The 22,823-nt window shown below is 52.7% G+C and overlaps 1 protein-coding gene across 3 annotated transcripts in view; it reads left to right on the top strand.

The window, feature by feature from the left end:
• Nucleotides 1-574: 574 nt before the first annotated feature.
• Nucleotides 575-22,823, top strand: part of CUEDC1 (CUE domain containing 1) — a 76,344-nt gene continuing 54,095 nt past the window's right edge. For 2 of the 3 annotated variants that reach the window (XM_079904949.1, XM_079904947.1), the window contains exon 1: nt 575-869. The gene's annotated coding sequence lies outside the window, so the exon portion shown is untranslated. Of the gene's footprint in view, nt 870-15,353; nt 15,365-22,823 lie in introns of those variants that run through there. The other variant, XM_079904948.1, reaches the window with a different exon arrangement.

Here is a 22,823-nt window from a genome sequence, read left to right as displayed (position 1 = left end):
GAAGAGCCAAAGTTGATTTCCCATTTATTAAACAAGTTCTTCTGTGGGAGATCTCAGGGCTCAGACGCCCCTGAAGTGACCTGGTATGTTTGAGAGGAGATGGGGAGATGGCAGGTGACATCTGATGGTGTGATTGGGTACTACTTTGATTTCTTGACCTCCTCCCCACCATCTCCTTTGACCTCAGCCTTTTATTTTGTTTACTTTCCTGAGCCCTTACTCCCGGGGGGCCTCCCTCCCCTCCACCACAGGTGTCCCAGGTCCCAGATGCGTGTCCACATTCTGCACCCTCTCGGGCAGTCCGGCTCTTAGGTCTCCCCCGCCCCCAGCCGAGGTCTCTGGTCTCCCTCCCGGCGTCGCTCCCCGAGCAGGGTGGGGCAGGACGCCCCGCACCCACTCTGCCCGGGACCGAGACTCCCCGCTCACGCCCTCCGGCCCGCCAGCCGGGAGTCCCCGCGGCTGCTGCGGGGGTCCGGCGGGGATCCGCCTCGTCTTGGCCTGGCAGCCCCCGGCCCCCGCGACTGCGTTACTAGCGGACCCCGATACCGCTTCCCTCCTCCCTCCGAGGGGTCTGCATCGGAGAGGGTCTGGGGGCCGCTGCCCGGCCCGCGCTCGGCCCGCAGTCCCGCTCCTCCCCGCGCAGCCCCACTTGTGGCCCCGCGGCGGCCGCGCAGGGACAGCTGCATTTCGCGCCGCCCGCCGCTAGGAAGCCGGCCGCGCCTCGCTTTCCCCGCCTCCCGCGCCCCAGCCGCGCCGCCGCACCCGGCCCGCCGCCGCCGCCGCCGCCGCCGCCGCCGCGGGATCGCGCCCCTCCCCCCAGCCCCCGGCCTCTCCGGCCCGCGGGGAGCGGACGCGCGCGCGGCTGCTCGGTAAGACCTCCCTTCGCTCCCCGCCGGCGCCGCCCGGCCCGCGCGCGGCCCCGACCCGGCCAGGCCCCACCTTCCCGGGCCCGGTCTCCGAGGCGCCGCCGGGAGGGCCGGGCGGGCGCGAGTTTGATTCCCTGGGCGGCCGCCGCTGCTGCCGGGAGCCCGCGCCGCCTCAGCCTCGTGCGGCGGTTCGGCCCCGCATCCTTCCCGAGCCGCCGCCTCCTCCCGGGCCGCGGGCGCGCGGGCGAGCGGGCACCTGGGGGCTGGGAGCGGGTCGCGCGGGGAGAGGGGTGGTCGCGGGCGGGCAGCGCGGGGAAAGCGAGCGAGGCCTCGGCGAGCCGGCGCCGCCCGGAGCCCCTTCCCCGGCTGCTCCCCCTTGTGTGTGTGGGCGCCCCTCCTCGCTTGGCCCGGGCCGGGTTGGGGGGGGCGCTGGCTGCTTGGCGACGGCTGGCGGGGGGGCGGGGCGGGGGGCGCCTGCCGGGGCCAGAGCTCCTTTTAGGAAAAGGGGAGGTTCGCTTCCTGTCCCCGCGGATGTCACAGGTCGGCTCAGCTTTTTCTGGTTCCACCCGGTCCCCTGGGAGCTGCATCTCTCGTGGCTCGGCCAGGGAAAGTTCACCAGGCACTGTCCCCGCCCCTGCTTCCCCCCCACCCCACCCCGTCCGGCCCTAAGTGCCCAGGGCTCTACGCTCCAGGGGGTTGGTGTCGGCGCTAATTCTTTCTTTCCTCTTCATTTTCTGGTTGCATTGTTGTCTTACACCTAGCACGGGCTTGCCCGTTTCTTTTCCCGTTAAAAGAAGTTTTAGTTCCAAGAAATGAAATTCCGGGAGAGGAATTTGATTTAAGCGGAGGGAGGTTTTAGATTTTCCTTTTTGTGGTTAGAGTGGAGGGTGACTGGGAATTTATTAAGTTGTCCTAGAGGTGATAGAGGATACAAGACCTTCTCACTCCCCACCTGACCCTCCGGCAGGAGCATCGCTGAGCACGGGGAGGGTGCCTTCCTGTTAGTTACCCTGCAGTACCCTGAGCCGCCCTGCTCGGGAGAAGGGACTCAGGGAGGTGCTTGGGCCTCTCATTCCTTTTCTTTGCCAGGCATGCTCATCTTTACAGCCTGGGTGGAGCTGGCCAGGTGTGCCTGAAGGAGGTGAGGGACACCAGGAATTCTCTCATGAAGGAAGTTGTCTCACCATGAGATTTGGCCCCCTTGGGATCAAGTGTGAAATGGGTCCCTCTCTGTTGTTGGCAGTCGAGGCCTTTGGAACCTCAGTTTGAATGGAGGATGGCATCCCTGGGCTGGAGAGAGAAACCTGGCTCAGGTCACCAGGAAGCTGGAGGGTGTGTGAGGGACCCCACCCCAGCTCACGTTCTGCAGCTGGAAGGAGCAGGAGACAGGGGATCAGGAGTGGGGACTCGGGCCTGGGCACATCCTTAAATAGGAGAGAGACCTTGGGCAGCTAGGATGGTCTAGGGATGATGATATGATGGGGCGGGGGGGAGGGACTTGGGGCCAGAGTTGGGGTTATGTGTCCCTTTGAGAATCCGGTGACAACTCTAACTCCCCCCTCCCTCCCTCTGACACGTGCATGTGTGTGAGGACACATTTTGTATGTAGTATCAGAAGGTCACTGTGCCCCTTGGAACTGGGGCCCCTGTTGAGACCCCTGATCTACAGTCTGGTCCAGCCTAGGCCATTCAGAGCAGTTCTCTCCTTTGTGTCGGGTCAGTGAATAGTCCCAGGGTGCGGAGAGCAGACCTCTCAAGAGGGCTTTTCTCATGACCTTCCGATGCGACTTTGGGCCGTGGCCATAGAGACCTGGAAACCCTGGACCAGATCCCAGCTCCCTACAGCTAGCCAGAGGATGGGGGCTGATGTGGTGGCCCTTCTCCAGGGGCTGATTTTGCTGTCTATGTGGTGAGAAGGCTCTGGGCACTAACTGGGCCAGGGCCACAGAACTGTTGAATTAGAGGTAAATACAGGGACTAGGGTGAGGGACGGATATTCTGGTGTTTCAACAGAATAGGAGCGAGGTGCTTTAATAGCCCCAGCTCATTCTTGGGGCCACGGGGTTGAGGTGGGAGAAGGTGCTTCAGTGGAGAGTGTAAGCATGAAAGACAGTCCTCCTTTTGAGGAGGTCTTTGGGCAGAGTTGTTCAAGGCCAGGATCGAGGTATTTTAGGTTCCTTAGATCCTTCTGGACTAGGCAAGTCGGGGCCAGAGGGAATGGCTGTCACCATCCCCAGTGCACCCCCAAGGAGACCTGGCCTGCCTTTTCTTTCTTAGCCAAAGCTCACTGGGCCCTGGGCTGCTGCTCAGGTGTTGGTGGCATTTATACTTGGGGATCTGGAAGAGCCTTTAGTAGGGTCTGCTGTCTGTGACTTCTCTGCTTGGTACTGAGAAGCCCTTCTTAGGTTCAGGTGCCCCCAGACAATGGTAGTCCATGGAGACTTTTCTTTGCCTAGCAAGCAGTGTTGAGCATGTGGTAGCACTCAGACTAGTCTGTTCCTTCAGAGCTTCCTACATTTACTTTGCCCTTATGGATTTCCCCGATCCTGGCAATAAGCAACATAGGCAGGTGTATTCTGGAGCCTTGGGGGGCAAGAAGCTGGGAGTCAGACAGGGATCACCTCTGACTATACAAGGTGGCCTGGAGGAGGTGATGTCTCCGTTTTGTTGGCTCTTAGACTTACAGGAAGTGAGAACCATAAAGGGCTTTGGAGACACTGTGGTCCAGTGGTCCCTGACTGGGAACTTGGAAGTTGTGTTGGTGGGATGTAAGGGTCCCGTTGTGGTGACTAGAGATTCGCATTCATCGGTGGCCAGGACTTGTCTGTCGGCCGCTACACCGGCTGCCACAGGTTGGTGAGTTTAGAATGCTGGTTATGTCGGCTCACTCAGTTCTTCTCTGATGCTCTCTGCTTTTAACCTCCCAGTAGGCGTCTCTGATGTGTCAGAGTAATATAATGGACTCCTAATAATGCAGCTATGGCTCTTATCTTTAAAACAGGTCATAAATAATAAATAGAGTAACAATGCCTGTCAACATAAACTCCCTTTTCATAAAATGTGAAATGCACTGAGGAATGATTGGTGGGATGAAAACTTTCCAAATCCCTCTAACCTCCACCCCCAGGAGGCAATCCGGCCACTCTGTGCCCATTTCCATAATAGCTTAGTGGCTTAGAATGCAGGATCTGAAGTTACATACATATTCCCAGTTGCAATTCCAGCTCTCCATCTTACTCTATGACTTTGTAGATGCTTCAGTTTCTCAGCTTTAGAAAAAATGAAAGGAGATCTATGCCAGACAGAAGCTACTATTATTATTATTATTTCTTCACTTGGGTGCTAATGTTCTGAGGCTTCTTATTGCTAAGGAAGATCTTTGGTAAAAACTAGAGGCTGAGGCTGGCTTTTGGAGGGGTGGGATGGGATAGGATGAGGCTTAAATTTTGAGCAGAGGGGAGATGATGAGCTGAAATGTCAAGAGATGACAGAGAAACATAGCTGGGGGCAGAATGACCCGGCGTTCGTAGCCCTGCTGTGGAACCAACTCTTCTCCCTTCTCTTTGGAGGATTTGCCCTCTAAGCTGGTGGGGGTGGGGTGGGGGGAGGATCATAATCAGTAAAAAGGGTTGAATGGCTTTCTATGTTAATGCTAATATTGGTCCTGGAGGAACTGGCAGAAGGGGCCTGGAGGAAGGGGGTCTAGTGGGGGGAGGGCAGGCCCAATGTCAGTCAGGAGTGGAAGCTGCCAGGGGCAGGTCAGGGGTTCTGTGAAGCAATAGGCTTGGTAAATAATAATTCCAGCTCTCACTGAGCACTTGCTGTGGTTCAGACCCTGTTCCAAGTGCTTCTCGTGGATCAGCTCCTTTCATCCTCACAAGGTCCTATGAGATATTATATCTATTTTTCAGTGAAGAAACGGAGCTATAAAGGGGTTAAGTAACTTGACCAAGGTGACATGGCTAGAGACTGGCAGAGCCAGGATTTGAACCCAAGAGGCCTGGCTATAGAGCTTACATCGTTAGGGAAATTCTCAGAGAGACCCCTACTGAGCCAAGGGCTGGGAGGCGGGGATGCTGGGTGGGGGGATTGGAGGGGTTACGTGCTCCGGGTGAAGGGCTGATAATGCAACATTCAAGCATCATTGGGACGTGCCTGGAGGGTTCAGCCTAGCGCAGCCTACTGAGAACCACTGGCTCAGTGCCAGACACTCTCCTGGGGCCTGACCCTGAGTACAAAGGTCACTAAGACATGACCCCTGTCTGGGAGATGGCTATAGTCTAGTTGGGGGGATAAACATGTCAGCCTAGAACTGTAGCTGCCATGGCAAATGCTGCACTGAGGTGAAGCGCTGAAGAAGGGGATGCTTTTCCAGCCAGAAGAGGAGCTGGGACAGGGAGGGCTTCCTGCAGGAGGGGGCAGTTGAGCTGAGTGAGGGTAAAGGTGGCTGCTGCCCCATGGGCTTTTTTTTTTTTTTTTTTTTTTTTTTGCGGTACGCGGGCCTCTCACTGCTGTGGCCTCTCCCGTTGCGGAGCACAGGCTCCGGACACGCAGGCTCAGCGGCCATGGCTCACGGGCCCAGCCGCTCCGCGGCATGTGGGATCTTCCCGGACGGGGGCACGAACCCGTGTCCCCTGCATCGGCAGGCGGATTCTCAACCACTGCACCACCAGGGAAGCCTCCCATGGGCTTTCGATCTGACCACAGAGTGTATTGCTCTCCCACTCTGTGAATTCTGAGTAGAACCGAGGGTCGAATTTTCTGGATCCTGCAACGCCCTTGCCTTATTTGGCTACCTTGATGCTTTTGTGGTTTTTAAAGTCACCTCCTATACTGCCTGCAGTGAACATGCTGAAGAAGAAATAAAAATCTTGTAAGAGTTGTTGCTCAGAACACAGTGATTCACTCTTGTCTCTCCGTACTTAGAAGCAGAACCAGAGGCAAATGAATGTAAACTGCAGAGGAAGGACTCGAGTAAGGTCTGAGGACAGTGTTGCAGATAGGATGTGAGATGTGAGAACAAGTGACACAGGAGCGGAGGGGAACCGCCATCCCCGAAGGTCTTTAGAAATGGGAACAAGTTCCATTTGTCTTTGTGGTTTAAGAGGTTTCATCTGGAGACAGGAAGATGAAGTAGAGGCCCCTCGAGATCTGTGTCAGCTCAGCAACGGGAGGGGAAAAGGATCTGGAATTTTTGAGCTAGAATGTTGCTCACATCTGGCCTAACCCCTCCTTTTACCATTGAAGTGGCTGAAGAGTGCCCATCACCGTAAGTGGCTCATTCATTAGTTAATGAGCCAAGACACAAACCACATCTGCCAAGCAGCCGTGTGCTGCCCTGTGTCAATCCCTGTCAGAGGGGATGCATTCTGGGGGCACTCCGCAGCCCTACTGGGTGGAGTCCATGCCTCGTGAAGAGGGCTGCAGGAGACCTGCAAGTAGTTGACCGCTTGTCTGGCCACTGGCACTAGAGAAAAGCTTCAGCTCCTAATCACGAGATGTTTCTGAGAATGGCCCAGTCGGAGCCAGCGGTCATCTTATTCACCCTTCTGGCCCAGCACCTAGATGAGCTTCAGGCATACCTACAGGGCCTTCAGTAAACTTTGTTGAATGAAGAGTGAATAGCAGACGATCCACAAGTTATTACTCTTTTACCAAACACTTGTTGGGCCAGTACATTTACCATTTCAATTCTGTTTTGCCCAAGCCGACAACTGAATCATTACACGATGCCCCCAGCAACAGAGGAAGGCGTCCAAAAGCATGCTGGGGGCAAGAATGATGAACAGAACAGTTTGGGATTTTTCTCAGAATGTATAATTCTTTGAAAGGGTTTCAAGGGCAGACCTTATGTTCATTTACGATGACCTGCTCTCTTTGTTCGTTTGTTGTAGTTGTTGTTTTTGTTCCCAGCGTGAAAGTAAAGGCTGCATTTTTCGAATTTAGGAAAAGCATGTGGTCTAGCCATCTAAGCTGCGTAGCAAGCAAGATGGCTGCAGAGATCTCCAAAGGGAGCAAGGCTTGCTCTCAGAAGAGAATCTGCTTAAGAATGAGCCAAACACGAACCGATGCTGGAAAAGGAATTTAAAATACTGGGTGGTGAACTTTACTTGCTGGGGTGAATTTAAATTAACTTGTGCAAATTAAAGAAAAGCAGCAGCAGCAGAAAACCCTGTGGAGGATCTCTTCCTTCCTCCTGCCTGTTCATTAAGGAAGCATCGGGTTTTAGCAGGCACCTGCAGAACTCTGTTTTTCCCGGCGACCAACACGCTAGATCTGGAGCTCTGCGGAGAAGATTCTTTGTAGTCGTGTAGGATGATCAGGCGTAGGAAATCGTTATTTCACTTCGTTCAGGTCTGAGATTAGTTTCGGTTTCAGGCTGTACCAGGAGCTGAGTGAGAGAGAGAGAGCACGCGCGGGGAGCTAGGGCGAGTGAGAGAAGTGAGCTGGGAGAGTCTCACCATTGGCTGCCACTAGTGGCAAGGTGGGTGGGCAGGGAACTCCTGTGGCTGAGCAGGGAGAGGAGGAAGATGAATCAGAGCTGGAGTCGGGGAAGGCGGCCATTGAGCATGTGTGTGTCTATGGGCTGGGAGGCAGCGTAAGAAGGAAGATAGCAGCAGGTGTGCACAGGGCAAAACCCCGCACAGTTACAGGACTACTGAGCTGGGAGGTTGTAGGGAAGCTGTAAAACACAGATTACCTGGATGAGGTGGATTTTCCACGAGCAGGTGCAGAGCTGAGAGGAAAGCCAGGTGTAAGTGTGCCATGAGGCCTACACCCACCTTGTACCGGTATCCTTAAAACTTGCATCTTCTTGTGTTTGAGTTTCCTTAAAAAAAAAAGAGAGACAAATGAAGGTTTGAGAGCTGATAGTTGAGACTTGCAGACCTTTGCAAGTTGGAGCATCTTCTAAGACGCTGTCTTCAAGCTGTCGTTCTTCCTGAGACGGTTTGGGGCCAGTCTGGTGGTTTCACAGGGCATCATTATCCTAGAAAATCAGCACTTTTCCTCCCCGGACCGGATGTGGGTGTGGCAGACACAGATGTTTCATCCCACCTTAGCAGTGCTAGAGCATCATTGCATTTTATTCCTCGAAGTCATAAATTCATTTTATTTCTAAAAGAATCACTGAATTTCAAAGCCAGAAAGGATTTTGAAGATTATCCAGACGGCTCCTATAGAGGGATTTGTGGTCCTGGGTCATTAAGCACCTTGAAAAGAACTATGGTATGTAGTTAAGAACCGCAAGTCAGACTGCCTGTGTTTGAATCCACCCTTGCTAGTTGCTGCTGTGTTCTTGGGGCAAGTTACTCAAGCTCTCGGAGTCTTAGTTTCCTGACCCATGCAATGGGAGTAGTAATATCCCCTAATGGTTGCTAATGAGGATCACTTATTAAGCCCTTAGCACGTGCTTGGCAAATCGTAAGTTCTCAATAAACGTTAGCTGCTGCTACTGCTGCTGCTGTTGTTATTATTATTGTTATTATCATCATTTCATGAAATCACGTGGCTAGTTAGTGGTAGAGCCAGGGCTCCAGTGCTAAACTCTTTTTACTCCTAGTTCTCTCCAGCATGGCCATAAGATCATTTCATCACAGTCTTGAAATACACAAAGAGCACTGATGAAAGTACTTGTGTAGAGATCTTCGAATGAATGAACGTTCATAATAGAGCTGGAAGAAATGGGCTCAATCCATGTATTAGATATAGTTAGACTTTGGGCATGAGGGCATATGTTTCCCAAATAATCTGTGTCCACAAACATCCTTTACTAGTGTTCAGAGGTTTCCTAAATGCCAGAATGGTTACCTCTGCTGGAAAGGTTGGGGTGTTTCTCGATATTTTTGTTGAGCTCTCCTCGAATTGGAAACATCCATTTCAATGCGTTATGGTGGCAAGCAGGCTTTCGGGTGTGATGGAAATATTTCTGTAGCCTGGTTGCTATTTACCCAGGGTGAAGACAGTGCATGGTTTTAAAAACTACGGGCTTGGTGGAAGTCTACATGTCTTAGGCCAGGCCTGCACAAATGCCTTCCCAAATGATTTGCACTGACCTTTTTTGCAAATTGCTGACAGCCTGGGAGCCTCTCGAGGGAGCCTGAACTATTGTTGAGGTGGGTGTGATCCTTGGCCTTGAGGGGTCTTTTGACACCTTTGGTGAGGTGGTAGAAGGCCGTTTTGGTATATTTTCTTGGAATATGAAAACAAATGGAAATTAATTTTGTTTGGCAAATCCTGCAACATTCCCTTGAGATACTGCCACTCTCTGGGGCTTATAGAATTGAAGTCTGTTTTTGATGCTTATCCATGGGACTTCTCAAATTTCCATGCCTGAGGAAGGGAGCATGTTAAAGTGTGAAATTTCTGAGCGTGCGATTTGGAGTCCAAGATGAGAGATCCAGGCTGAGCTCTGCCATGTATGGACTGTGTCATCTGTGTTGTGCTGAGCAGATCACTTAATTTTTTAATTTGTACTTTTCTTGAGGTTAATCTATTATTGTACCCCGGCAACAAATGGCTTTTGAACACATCTGTTAAGTAGAGCTGGTAATAATAATCCCTGTTGCACTAGATGGTTGTGATGGTCTAATAATGATAACATTTTTATTACGTATTTATTGCATGCCAATCACCTTCCTGTGCATTTTAAGAGTATATATTTATTTACTCAGCCCCGTATGAGTATAGTATTATTTACCACTTTCCGTATGAGGAGACGGAGGCTCAGAGGGTTAAGTCAACGTGCCCAAGGTCACACAGTTAGGTAACCGAGGAGCTGGGATCTGAACTCAGAAAGCCGGGCTGCTGAGTCTGTAGATGGTGTTTCCAAGAGGGCTTTGTTGTCGTGTTGTACTTCTTACTCCTTGACTGTTCCTCTTCTTCTTTGACAAGCTGAGGGAGGGATAAGCTGAGCCTGGAGGTAGATTAAGTGTACAGATCACAGTGTTGGAAAGAATGAGGAGATGGGGCATATGAGAGCTTTTTTTGGAGTTATAGGGAAACAGCTGTTTCTAAGTTTGGGACAGAGCTGAAGAGAGCCGACAGGGACAGAGAAGGACATTTTCTGGGTGGATTTTTACTCTCTGCCGTGAGGGGCTGCGCTGTGGATTTAAGGGCCATGTGTCTCTTTGCTCTCCTATCACTTTATTTGGATAGGGATCTCCTATCCCTTTCCTATCACTTTATTTGGAAGCCTGTCTTTACAGCCCAACTCAGCCCTCAGCTGTGACAGCTTCAGAAACTTAGAACTAACTGCTATGGATACAGATAGCAAATTCTTGACACATGAAAGGCAAGGTGAAGGATGGGCTTTTGAGTGGAAATTCTTCTTTGTTATTGCATCTCTCTGAAATGCATATGGGGGTGAGCCATGGAGTGGCTGGTGTTCAAAGGAGAGAGAATTGGGAACCTGGGTGACTTCCTTTCTTCTCGTGAGTTGACTTAAGAGAATGAATCATCCTATTAGCTTTCATCTTGGAAAAGAAGAAAGAAAAGAAAGCACGAGTGAGTGAGGTGGCATTTGACTGAAACCAGAGGCCTTCTGTTTGGGTATCCCAAGGTAGAGGCCAGGCCAACGCAGAGGGTCTTGGTGGCTCGAGCCAAGGGTGAGATACCCCCAGGGGATTTGGGAAGGGCTCCCAGCTTTGTGCCACTGCCACCTCCAGCCCTCTCCATCCCTGTGAGGCTCTGGGGAAGGAATAGGCCTTAAGGGGAAATAAATTGGGGTGTGTGTGTCATTTTCAAATGGCAAACCACTGGTGAAATTCATACATAGCAGTGATAATTTTGAAGATAATAATGTAAAAATTCATCACATACAACTAGAGACACTGCAAACATAGTTTTTGACCTTTAGGGACGTGAATGGCCACTTGGACTCCACCCCATGAAGGGGGTGGGGCCCTCCCTGTGCTAACGCCTGACTCCCCTGGGACATCTTTGGGGCCCTCTTGTTCTCTTTAGAACTCAGATAGGAGCCTTCCAGGTGTGAGTACTCCCTGCCTGCCCCGCCTCACCCAGAAGCCGCCCTGTGTGTCTCTGAGTTTGCGAGGAAGCTAGGGGGCGCATCCTTTTCTGAGCCACTCTTTGTGACCTTTCTGTGGACTGTCATTTGGATTGTGAGCCGAGGCTGGAGTCCCCAGAGGAATTCAAAGTCCACCTGGGAGGGAGGTATTGCAAGAAAACTCCCTCAGATCAGCCCCCCTGGAAGCCCAGTTTAGGAATGGTAATATGGCGGCCGTTTTCAGACACCCTCTGGCTTCATGGCGAACTTTCCCCAGAGCGGTTGCTTTTCTCTGCAAGGCCCCGCTGCCCCCATTTCGCCTCGTTTTCCTTCTTGCCCCAGCCATCAGCAGTAGCTACTGTTAACAGCTCCCATGTGTAAGAGGACTCACTCGTTTCAAGCATTTCACTTCAGTCCTTTAATTTAGTCCTGTACCAAACTATGAGCCAGGGATTATTGTCTTTTTAGGTGTGGGAACCAAGGCTGAGGGCTAAGGGGTAAGGTAACATGCCTAAGTAATACAGCCACTTACTGAGTGGGATGTGGTTTTTTTTTTTTAAACTTTATTGTAAAAATTTTCAGATAGACTCCAAATTGAGAGAGGCTAGTACAGTACATTCCCACGGACCCATCACCAAACTTCTTCGCTCCTTGTGGAGAAGCCCCTGCTCCAGTGCTTCTGGGGCCACGGCATAGAGCAGACACCTTTGTGTGAATTAGAAGAAGGGACCCTTTCTCCAGGGTATGCAGCTTGGTAAGCAGAGCATAGGTTGGATTCCAGCCCCATTTGCCCCTTTGGAGGGGCACCTTGTGCAGTGAACAGCCTGTACAACTCTATGTGGTGGCCCTACCTGCCTCACTTGTCTCCTCATCTAGCTTTTGGCAGAAAGAGACAGAGTGATGATTTCTCTGGTTGGCCCTCAACTACATGGGGTCAGGGGAAAAAAGCTCAGCTGTTGGGGACTTTGGGGGCTAAAATAAATTAAGCAGGAGTGTAATTCCCAGAGGAGATAACTCTTGCTGCAGAAGAGGGTGAGGGCAGATGAGCCGTGTCTTTTGCTGCTCCTGTGTTCTTCCAGCCACCTGCTCTCTTGATGACTCCTCCTGGATGCCCTCTCCCCTCTGTTCTGTGCCCAGGGCAAGGGAGGCACTTGTGTGTGGCCGCATGGCTGGCAGGAGGGGAGCTGGTACAGCCCAGGGTATGAAAACCCGGTGTGAACTCAGTCTTGGCTGCTACCCTCCCGGAGTTGCTGGGACAAGCTGTCTTTGCCTCCTGGAAGCTGACCTTTTCTTGGGCTCAGTTTAGCCAGTGGCTGGGTGGGAGGTCCTGCTTTCACACCTGTAGGACTGCTCCTTTTAGTGCCAATGTAGGGCCTGTGGGTCACCAGATAGGGCGCATCTTGAGGAGAGGGATTGGGTCTTTTTCACTACTGTGCTCTTGGCTGTATGGACACATGACAGCATCTAGTCTTGATGTTCTAGAAATATTTGTTGAACAAATGAATGTTAGACAAACAAATACAGCGTCCTGCAGACCAGAGAAATGTGCTGAAGGGCCCCGGTTGAATGATTCATGTGTTTCAGCCAGGAGAGAAGCTAGACTGTGCTGCAGTAATAATCAAACCCTGACATCCCAGTGGCTTGACACCATCTAGGGTTCATTTGTGCTCATGGAAAGTCTGACGTGGGTTAGACAGCCCTCCCCCACCTGTAGCCACACCATCTGGAATATGGGGCCATCACAGTTCCCCAGCCCCTGGCTTTTAACTGCCTTAGCAAGGAACTGACACCTGTTACTTCTGTGTGCATTTAATTTGTCAAGAACTGGTCACATGGCTCCAACCTAACTGCAAAGGAGGCTGGGAAATGTAGAGGAGCAAAGGGTTGTCTTCATGGTTTCAAAGGAGAGGATTTTGTATTTCTTGTCTCTGGCTTTAAACCACTGGAGTGCCTCCAGCCTAATCACTTATCCTCAGTTATAATTTTTCTTTTTTAAACCTAACAAGAAGGGAGCACCTGCCACTTTCTTTAATCCAGGGAAGGAGGCAAGAGATGGCACTGAAGGAGAGTCACTTCGCAGGGATTTTAACCTCCCCTTTACTACATTTTGGTCATGTGATATTCATTTGGTCACTCCACCTTTGTGAGCCTCTTTCCTCATCTGCAAAAGGAAGATAATTATCCACCCATCTGTTAGTTCAGACTCTACTGACTGCAAGTAACAGAAGCCAGCTTGAGCTATTTGAAGCCACGGGGGAATGAAGGAATCAAGGGCAGGAAATACGGCTGGCCTCCCAAGTGCCTGGAACTGGAGGATGCCACTGCGTCTGTGGATGTGTGCCAGATGTCATGGGTCCTCAGCCCCCAAATATACCCATCCTCCTTCCAGTAACTATCAGACTGAATTGTATCTCAGAACCTTGATTCAAATTCCTGAGGAAAGAGTCTGATTGTTCCTTTGTGTCAGCTGTCTCCTGCTGGTCCAAGCAGTGATGGTCAGGAACACATGGTCATATAGTAGCACCTGGCTTGGGGGCTGTCCCCTGTGGATGGGGGTGGGGGCAGTCCTCAGAAAGGTGCTGGTGCTTACCTAGTTCAAGGGTTGTCGAGTTGATTGGATGATGTCTGTAAGAGCGCTTTGAGAACTATAAAGTGCTGCATAAATATGAGCTGGCAGGGTGGTGTGGGGTTTCTCGTTAGGAGTCTTGGAGATCGCACTGCCCTGGAGGGGGATGGGAGAGATTATAATGCTGTGGGAGAGGGTTTAAGTTTTGGTGGAGGCAGGCGAGCTGTTTGTTGGAAGGTCATGGAGCAGAGACTGGAGGGAGTGGACAGGACTAGCGTGGGGGCATTGCCAGGGGTCAAGCTTCGATTATAGGCCGTTAGACCGTAACGTTGTAAAAGAGGGAATACTTGGAGTGTGCTCTCACCTGCCTCGGTAGTTGACACTGTGATTGTGGAAAGGATGTTAGCCCAGATCATGGCATTTCGGTCCTCGTCCGACACTGCCCCAGTGGGCTGTGTGACTACGAGCAAGGCTCTTCACCTCTTCGGGCTGAGTTCTGCTCTCTGAGGATGCTGTGTGCAGCGTATGCTTGGGCCATGTAGCATGGGCATTAAGGCTTGCCGTCTGCAGTGAGACAGCTGGGTGTGAATCCTCCTTCACTTGCTAGCTGTATGACCTGGGGACATTTCCTAACCTCCTCCAGTCTGTTTCCTCACTTGTGAAATGAGGATATTCATAGTACCTACCTCATTAGGTTATTGTGAGGGTTATATGACATGAAGGCTCAGTAAAACATCAGCTAACATGATTAACGGAAGCCAAGGCTGCCCGCTGCCAGGGACCTGTGGCCGCGTGGTAACACTGTGTGCTCCAGGCCTCTTGAGTCAGACTGAACATCAGGACTGTGGGGAGGGAGGGTGGGAAGCTGGGGGGCGGGGGCTGGGCATGGCCCACTAGAGGCAGCCTAGGGGGCTGATACTCAGGGCTTTCTAGTAATTCAGTTCCTCCCTGGAGGCCTGCGCCCTCCTCCCGACCTGCAGCCGCTTCCCAGCCCTGGCGCTGGGTGGGCGGTTGGCTGGATTCTGGAAGTTCAGTGACCCCCTTCCCTGCAGTCCTGGGAGGCCCCGGGTCTCAAACCAGATCCACGTTTGGGATTAAAGTGCTTCCCGTGGTGAAACTGCAGCTCCTGGAGAGTTAAAAAATAAATGAAGAAACCCTTCCGACCACAGAGCAATTTGAGGGCTGAATTATTCAGAGGCCCAGCTCCCTCTGGCTTCTCGGAGCGGGGCGGGGGGCGGGGGTGGGGCGGGGGGAGGGACCGGGAGGAACGTGGGCCTGGCGAGGCTGGAGCTGCCCGGCTGCCGCCGTCAGGCCCGGGGTCCCGGCGGCCCGCGGCTTCAGGCCGAGGCCGAGCCCAAGCCGGCCCCTCCCGACCTCCCTGGCCGCTGGGCCCTGGGCACTGCGAGAATGAATGACAGAAAGAGGTCGTGCGGGTCCTTGTCCCCGTGAGCGGACGGCCGGGCGGGGAGGCAGGGCCCGGAGGGAGGCGCCTCCGGCCTGCTCCGGGGGGAGCCTTAATCCCCTTTCGTCCCCTTTAGGAGGATGTTTTCTGATTTGAGGGAAATCGGCGCTTCCAGCAGCTGCGGGGTGCAGGAGAGGGGTGTCGGGGGCCCGCGGGGCCCCGGGGAGGGGGTCAGGACGGGTGTCCCGGCGCTGCGCCGGCTCCGGGCTGCCGGGAGGACCGTGGCCATGGCAACCCCGGCCGGGCTGCGGTCAACACGGACTTTCAAAGGGGGCCTTGTTCCCTGTGGGAGCCCTTCAGTTGCAGCCAGCGGGCTTTTCAGACCCGGGGAGGAAAGGGGGGCAGCGGGGAGGGGGTGGCCTGTTGGTGAGGAAGTGTCACTCTGGGTCCCCTCCTCCCCCGCCCCAGGCTTGTTTCCTGGAGGCCCCAGTTTCCACAGATCCTGCTTCTGGAGAATGAAAAGAAACGTAAGCATGAGGAATGTGTTCAGTCTCCAGGCAACAGGGTGTGTGTGTCTGTGTGTAACTGAGGGGAGGGAAGGAAGCTTGGAAAAAAAAAAAATCCCTATCCTGCTGGCCTCCAAGAATGGAAGGCCTCGGTGTCCTAGACCAGCGGTCCCCAACCTTTTTGGCACCAGGGACCGGTTTCGCGGAAGGCAGTTTTTCCACAGAGGGTTGGGGGGTTTGGGGCACGGTTCAGGCGGTTGTGCGTGCGATGGGGAGGCGCAGATGAAGCTCGGCTGTCTCGCCCGCCGCTCACTCGCCCGCAGCTCACCTCCTGCTGTGCCGTCTGGTGCCTAACTGGCCGCGCGGATGGCTACCGATCCGCGGCCCAGGGGTTGCGGACGCCTGCCCTAGACGGATTTTAGCAAGCTAGCCAGGGCCACCTGAAGCAGATCTTTAAGACTCACGCATCCTTTGGGCAATGAATAGCAAATGAGAAAATATCAGAGAAAATACTAAGTCACTCGTTCAGTGTAATGTAACCAAATGGCAATTTACATTCTTATGTATTAGCCAGTGAAATTTAGTGAGAAAGCTGATCTTGGGAGCTTGAATAGCCTTTGCTGTCTTTGGGGGAGCTTGGCTGCTGGATTTCCCTCCCTTCATTTTGTCTTTAACTCAAGTATAAAAATTGGGAAGAATGGCATGTCTGCTCTCTAAGCACGTGTATCACTTTTAAGGTAGTCTCTGTACATTTGTTAACGAATGTGTGAATGATGAATGCATTTCCACTTAGGGCGGCTAGGGGTTAATAGCCAGATCTTCTCCCTTGACACTCCATCCCTCTTTGGCCTTGTCCGAAGGGGTGGCCAGCAGGGGCAGCCTCAGGTGTGGGGAGATGGGGAGGCAGGACATGAACTTGACTACATCAGTTAACTGTTAACACTGGCCAGGCCTCTGTCAATCAGCTCTCCAGATCCCCCTGGGGATCCTTGAGCGAGGTGTTGGGAAAGATCCTAACCTTTCCAGCTCAGAAAGGAGCTGATTCTGGGCCTGCATGTATTTTCAGGTCACCATCAGCCTGAGGAAAACAGCGTTCAATCAGGTAGACTGGAGTTTCTACTGCTGCTGCTGCCCCCATTCTGGTCAAGAAAAGTGGGGGGTCAATAAACTTGAGTATACATAGGTGGGTGTCTTGGCCATTTAGCAAATGGTCCTCACACCCACAGGAGAGCATGAAGGGGGACTCATTCAGAGGTTGGACACTGAGACCCAGGTCAGGTGGCTGCATTCTCATCGGCCCCCATCTCCTCTGTCCCCTCCTGCTTTTGAGGTTTGGAGGCTGTAGATTCTTCTTGTCATCTACTGTTGCATCTGGGGGAGATGGTGCCATTTGAAGTGGCTTCTTCATTTGAAGTGGGGGTGGAGAGGGCTCAAGAACTTTCCAGACTCTTCTGATTAGCATAAAATAGGCACTGCGTGGAGCACTGTCTGGAGCTTTGTGGAGAGAGGGAAATAAGAGATGTAGTTCATGCTTCTGGAGAGAGTCAGTCTAATGGATGAGTCAACCAGCACATTAAAGCAACATTAAGGGCCTGTAAAGTGACAGACATTCTTGTTTACGTATAGAATCTTAGACCAGAATCAGAATGTGTGTGGGGTGGGACCCAGGCATGGGTGAGTTTTAGAAGCTCCCCAGGTGTTTCTCATGCACAGCCAGGGTTTCCGGCCATCCCTCCAGTGCAGTGTTTGCAAATGGGGATGATTTTGTCCCCTGGGAGACATTGGCAGTGTCTGGGGACATTTTTGGCTATCACAATTAGGGGTGGTAGTGCTACTGACATTGGTGAGAGCATCTTGTAGGGAAATAGCACATGGCAGGGTTTGGAGGTAGGAGAATGTGGTTTGCTTTCGCAAAGAAGAAAGAGCCTCGTGGTTTCATGAGAGTCAGCTGAGATCCGGAGTTGGTTTTTCAGCCTGATTTTCCCCAGAGTTGTGTCTGTGTCTTGTCCAGACACTTTTGGTTTGGACGTCAAGCCCCTCTGTGTTTGCTGTGTGTGTCAGTAACCCTCAGGCCTTTCTGCGCCCTGTTGTGAGTCAAGTCAAGGAGCCCCTGTCAGGTACCATCGGCCTCAAGTGCCCAGCCCCACCCTCGGACTGACTTTCCCTAAGTCCATGCATATATGAAAGCTACTGTGCAGAAGCTCGCCTTCCCGCTGGCTCCAGGAAGATGCAGTGCCCCTCGCCTTAGTTAATGGCTTGGCTTCATGGCCCCTTCGGTCATTTATTCCCTACTTCTTAGAGAAGAGTGAGGAAGTGTCCCTCGTCTTTCGAGTCCATCATGGTACCTGACACATGGCAGTTACCCCATAAATAGTTTTGAATGAAACAGTGAACCCCTGAATGAGTGGGAGATCTGAGCCCTTTACTGTGAATTGCCCCTTTAATAAGTACATAGTCCTTCAGTCCTTGGGCCATAAGTTAAATTAGGAGAGACAGACTGGTAATAAGGAGGAAAGTCTCTACGGTCAAGAACTTCCAGGGAATAAGACAGGTAACCTGAAGGAAGTGGGAACCATTTCCCCTTGGAGTTCCCCTGCTCGTGGCCCTTTCTGGCCACAGGAGTGGCCACTGAGGAGCCATTTCTGCCCTCCTGGGATGACCCAAACACACGTGTGTGGTGGTCCTCCCTGGGCATCACTGGCTGAGATCCAGCTGCAGGGTGGCATGAGCAGAGCTGAGGCAGGAGGCACAGTTTAATCAGAATACCTTCTCTTCTCGGGTCTGGTTATAGGTAGCAAATGCCTCAGAGCCGCTCTTCTCTGCCCTTAAGGCAGTTTTTCTGCAACTCAGGAAAAAAGGGCCCCTGGTGTCCCAGGCTCAGGTTGGGGTGGGAAAGGTGTGTTGCTAGGGCTGCCTGTGATAGGAACCCGGTCCCATGCAGGGCCTTCTGCCCCCTCACAGCCAGTGCCGGGGGGCGAGCCTGTTCTCGGGCCCTTTGCTGGGCTCTGGCTGGCTTTGTCCAGTGGAGTTTCTGGAACCAGCCTTATCTGCCCCTGTGTGATGTGCCGTTAGAAACTTGTTCCTCAAGTCGGGTCCCCAGACCAGCAGCACCCACGCCACCTGGTGAGAAATGGAGAGTCTTGGGCCCCACCTCGGGCTGCCCAAGTCAGTCTGCATTTTAACAAGAGGCCCAGGTGGTTTGTGGGCACGTAAAAGCCTGAGGAGTGCCTTGCTAGAAGACTGCTCGCTGAGGGGGGCAACTGCGGGGGTGGCCTCACTTGAGGGGCGTAGGTGCCCGTCCTTGCAGAGCGCTTTAGGGCAGTGCTTCTCAAACTCTGAGGTAAAGGACGGGTGGTTTATTTCATTCTTCTGGGGACGGATGTGTGGCCCGACAAGCATGACCCTCTGCACAAGTCTTAACTGGTCTATATGCTTTCCCTATTCAAAGAGGCAAGTCTCCCGTCGCATGCTTGAATGTGGTAGCAATATCAAATTGCTAGAAACGTCTCTAAATCCTTACTTACTCTCTTTTCCTGTGCTTATCTTGCCAAGGATCCACGACTAACAGTTTCTGAATGGTCTGCAGACCTGCTTTAAGTGGCCCTGGTCTAGGGCCCCATCTTGGGGTCAAATAGACTTGGGTTTGAACCCTGGTTCTGTCACTTAACTTGCTGTGTGTTCTTGGGCAGCTGTTTAGCCTCTCTGAGTCTTAATATTGTCATCTGTAAGTCAGAGATAATAACGCCTCTGCCTCCTAGGGTTGGAGTTAGGGTTAAATGAGGTCAGCGTGGGTGGAGCGCAGAATGCGTGCTCGATAATACTGGCTGTCAGTTGTGGGCAGCAGCAGCACTGTTACTGTTTGCTGTCTTGGAGCATCTGAAAATGAGGACAGTGGCTGCAGTTAAGGGAATACCATTGCTTTTAGATAGACAGCTGTCTTTAAAAGTGTAGAAAATTCGTTTGGAACAGAAACTTTCTTCCCCCTGTGAATTTCTGATAGTTTAGGGCTGCAGGTAATGTATTTTCCTCTGTGTGAATCCAAGCAAAACCAAGGATCAGGATTGGGACAATGTTGGAACTTGTTTTGCAGCGGTGGAAAGAAGTAAGAAGCAGTGGATAGGAAATCCCTTTCACCCGCCGGGTGGTGGATTTTCAGTGCTAAGTTGCCTAATTCTAAACGGCCAGTGCATCATCTCTTTGCGGAGAAATTCAGCTTCCCGCTTGGATGTTTCATCAGAACGAGGAGATGAAGTGAAAGAGTAGAGGACTCAAGTTAGAAGATCTGTGTTCTGGAGTCAACTTAGCAGGCATGGATTGGGGTGTCACCTCACTGGTCCATGTTTGTTAACCTCTTTTTGGGTTCCAGACCCCTCTGATAATCTAAAGAGAACTTCGACACCCTCCTTCACCCTGAAGAGTGTATGCACACCCAAACACATTCAATTGTGCATTTGATGTCGTTGGGGGGAGATCCCTGGACCTCATCGAAACCTCAAGGACCCTTGGCTAAGAAGCTCCACAAGGCTTGTTACTAGTGTACTAGAATATCCAAGTGGCAGGTTGTGGAGTCAGAGTGCAGGGGTCTGAATCGTTCCTCTGCTGCTTGCTGGCTTGTTGAACTTGGGTACATTAATTATCTCCTCTAAGCCTCAGTTTCCCCATCTATGAAGTCGGGACAAGGATAGTACTTACCTCACAGGGTAGTTGTGAAATTAGATGAGGTAATATCTGTCAAATGCCTATGTTGCATTATTACTGTTTAGCTTACAGAATGCCCATTGCCCTCTGGAGGAATCCCACCTTGGTAGCAAGAACTTGTGCTGTGCTGATTTGAGAGCAAACAGTATTTGGACTGAGACCATGAGGCTTTCCTTTGGATGGGTGTGGAGTGGCCCCCTGACATACCTCTGGGAAATTTGGAAAGTTGGACAGCTTTGGAGCAAGGCTTCTAGAAGCCCTCGCGGCCCAGCTGCTCCCGTTCAGTAATTTCCATGTGCCATTGTTGGTTTTGGCTCCAGGCTGAAGATCCCTGCCTCTGGAGCTTCCCTGAAACTAGACGCCCGACCCAGAGGAGCAGGGAGGAGGGGAAGGAAGAACAGAGAAGCAGACTTTTTTTCTCTCCTTAATTAACTCAGGCTCTTTTGCTCCCTGGGCTTTTGGGCTCTCGCAGCCCCAGCAATTAGTGGGAGTGTTAACTGGGGTCAGGGCAGAGGCCGGCCTTCAGGGAACTCCCGGGGAAAGTACTGGGGAGAAGGAAGTGCCTCTCAGGCAGGAATGAGGGCTTCGCCTCTGGCCGCCTGGGCCGCTGCCCCCTTTTAGCTGAGCCACCCCCAGTTCCAGCCCCAAGTTCGGGCTCAGCTGTCCCGGGAGAATAGCGAGGAGCTAAAGGATTCCAAACCTCGGCCCCCACCTACTGGGCCTTAATTACATCAACGCACAAAGCCGGGGTGGCTGCTCAGCCTGTCCTGGTGAACAATCGCATCCTGTTCTCACGGCCTGTTTTCCCCCAGCTGCGCCTCTCTTTCATCTCGGCCTCTTTCCCAGGGACGCGGGGCTCGTTCCCAGGAGGCCAGAATCTGGGTTCTAACCTTCTTACTTCTTCCCTAGTCTCGCTGGTTTTGTTTACTCCTTTCTCCCTTTCCCTTTCCCCTCCGGTTCAGGAGCCCCATCCTATGTTCCTGAGGCTGCCCCATCCAGTCCTGTTTTAGAGTGTGTGGGTGAAGGGCTTGAAAAACAAAGCATGTGTCTGTTTTTGCTTCTAATTTGCATGTTGTCATGAGAGAGAAGCAAAATGCCCCCGCTTTATAATGATGCCCCGCTAGTCATAATGCCACCTTCCATTTGTTTAGCATTTGATAGTCTTAGAAATACCATCGCATGCATTTCTCGTGGATCCGCACACATTTTGATGCAGTAGCGAGGATGGGTACCGCTTACACCTAATTTAGGGGAGTGAAGCAGCTTGGCACCAGCCCCATGGCTAGGAAGCCACAGAACAGGGACAAAACCTGGGTCTGGACCCGGGCGCTTCCTACCTCCTTGGCTTCCTGAGTGTGGGCCTTTTTCAGTCCACCCCAGGGTCTCAGCAGAAATGCCTTGGGCAGGAGGACGTCCAGGGCCCACCCCCCGCCCCCACGCCCCGTCAGTGATGGTGAACTTGAGCTCCTTGCCGTGATGAGCTGTGAGCTGCGAGTGAGGAGCCCCTGAGAACTGGCATTTCTGGTCTCTCCACTTGACTCTGCCCCTTCCCCAGCTTCAAGGGACAAGGACATCAATTTTTTCCTATTTTACTGTTGCTATTCCAGATACTTAGGTCTTTAAAAGCTCCAGAGGGCTTCCCTGGTGGTGCAGTGGTTAAGAATCCTCCTGCCAACACAGGGGACATGGGTTCGAGCCCTGGTCTGGGAAGATCCCACATGCCACGGAGCAGCTAAGCCCGCGTTCCACAACTACTGAGCCTGCACTCTAGAGCCCGCGAGGCACAACTACTGAGCCTGCACTCTAGAGCCCGTGAGCCACAACTACTGAGCCCGCGAGCCACAACTACTGAAGCCTGCACGCCTAGAGCCCGTGCTCTGCAACAAGAGGAGCCACCGCAATGAGAAGCCCGCCCACTGCAATGAAGAGTAACCCCTGCTTGCTGCAACTAGAGAAAGCCCGCGAGCAGCAACGAAGACCCAATGCAGCCAAAACTTAAAAAAAAAAAACAAAACTCCAGAGAAGGAGCTTCTCTAGTCCTGTCCACATTCCAGTGTCTCCTGGCCCTGGCCCGCAGCCCAGGCAACTGACCCTGTGATGGGGACGTCTCAGTAAGCAGGACCTGTGGAAGCTGCTTTCTGGGCCTGGGCTTCCCTGCCCAGTTGGGTGACAGGCCTGCAGCCCATCCACAAGGCAGCAAAGCACAGGCGGCTGGGTGACTGCCGGGCCCCTGGGAGGATCTTTGCTTGCAGAGCCCGGCCTGGTGCAGGCGGCACAGCCCCTGTAATTAGTGTTGTTTTGGCGACAGCTGGTGCTGTTCCTTCACTTTAAACCTCTTCCCTCCTTCACATTTGCACAGGGCTTAGGGACCTGCCATTCCCCCTCCCGCCGGCATTCCCAGGAGGCTCCTGAGCCCCATATGGTGAAGCTCAGCTCTCTTCTGTCCTTGTGCTGGTGGGGCTTTGCAGCACAGGCAGGAATCCTCCTCGGCCGGGAGTCTCGAGGGACGCTGGAGCCTGCAGTGGCAGCTGTCTGCTGCCCCCAGCGTGGGGCAGAGCACCTGACTGCACTCTTTCAGTAGGTGCCTTTCAATAGAGTCCTTTAGAGCACTTTAAGGATTAAGGGGCTTTTTGTTATATTCCCTGGAGAATTCCAGCCCCTTGGGAAGGGTCCCCCACTGGCCCGCTGGCCCAGGTCTGAGCACCATAGCCCCGTGGCCTTGGACTGCAGATGTGCCTGTTCCATCTCATTGCTGTGAACTGTCTCGCCTGGGCTGTGCCCT

Source organism: Stenella coeruleoalba, assembly GCF_951394435.1.
Source record: "Stenella coeruleoalba genome assembly, chromosome: 19".
NCBI lineage: Eukaryota > Metazoa > Chordata > Mammalia > Artiodactyla > Delphinidae > Stenella > Stenella coeruleoalba.
Note: the sequence above shows the minus strand (reverse complement) of the source record. Positions and strands in the feature narration are given on the sequence as shown.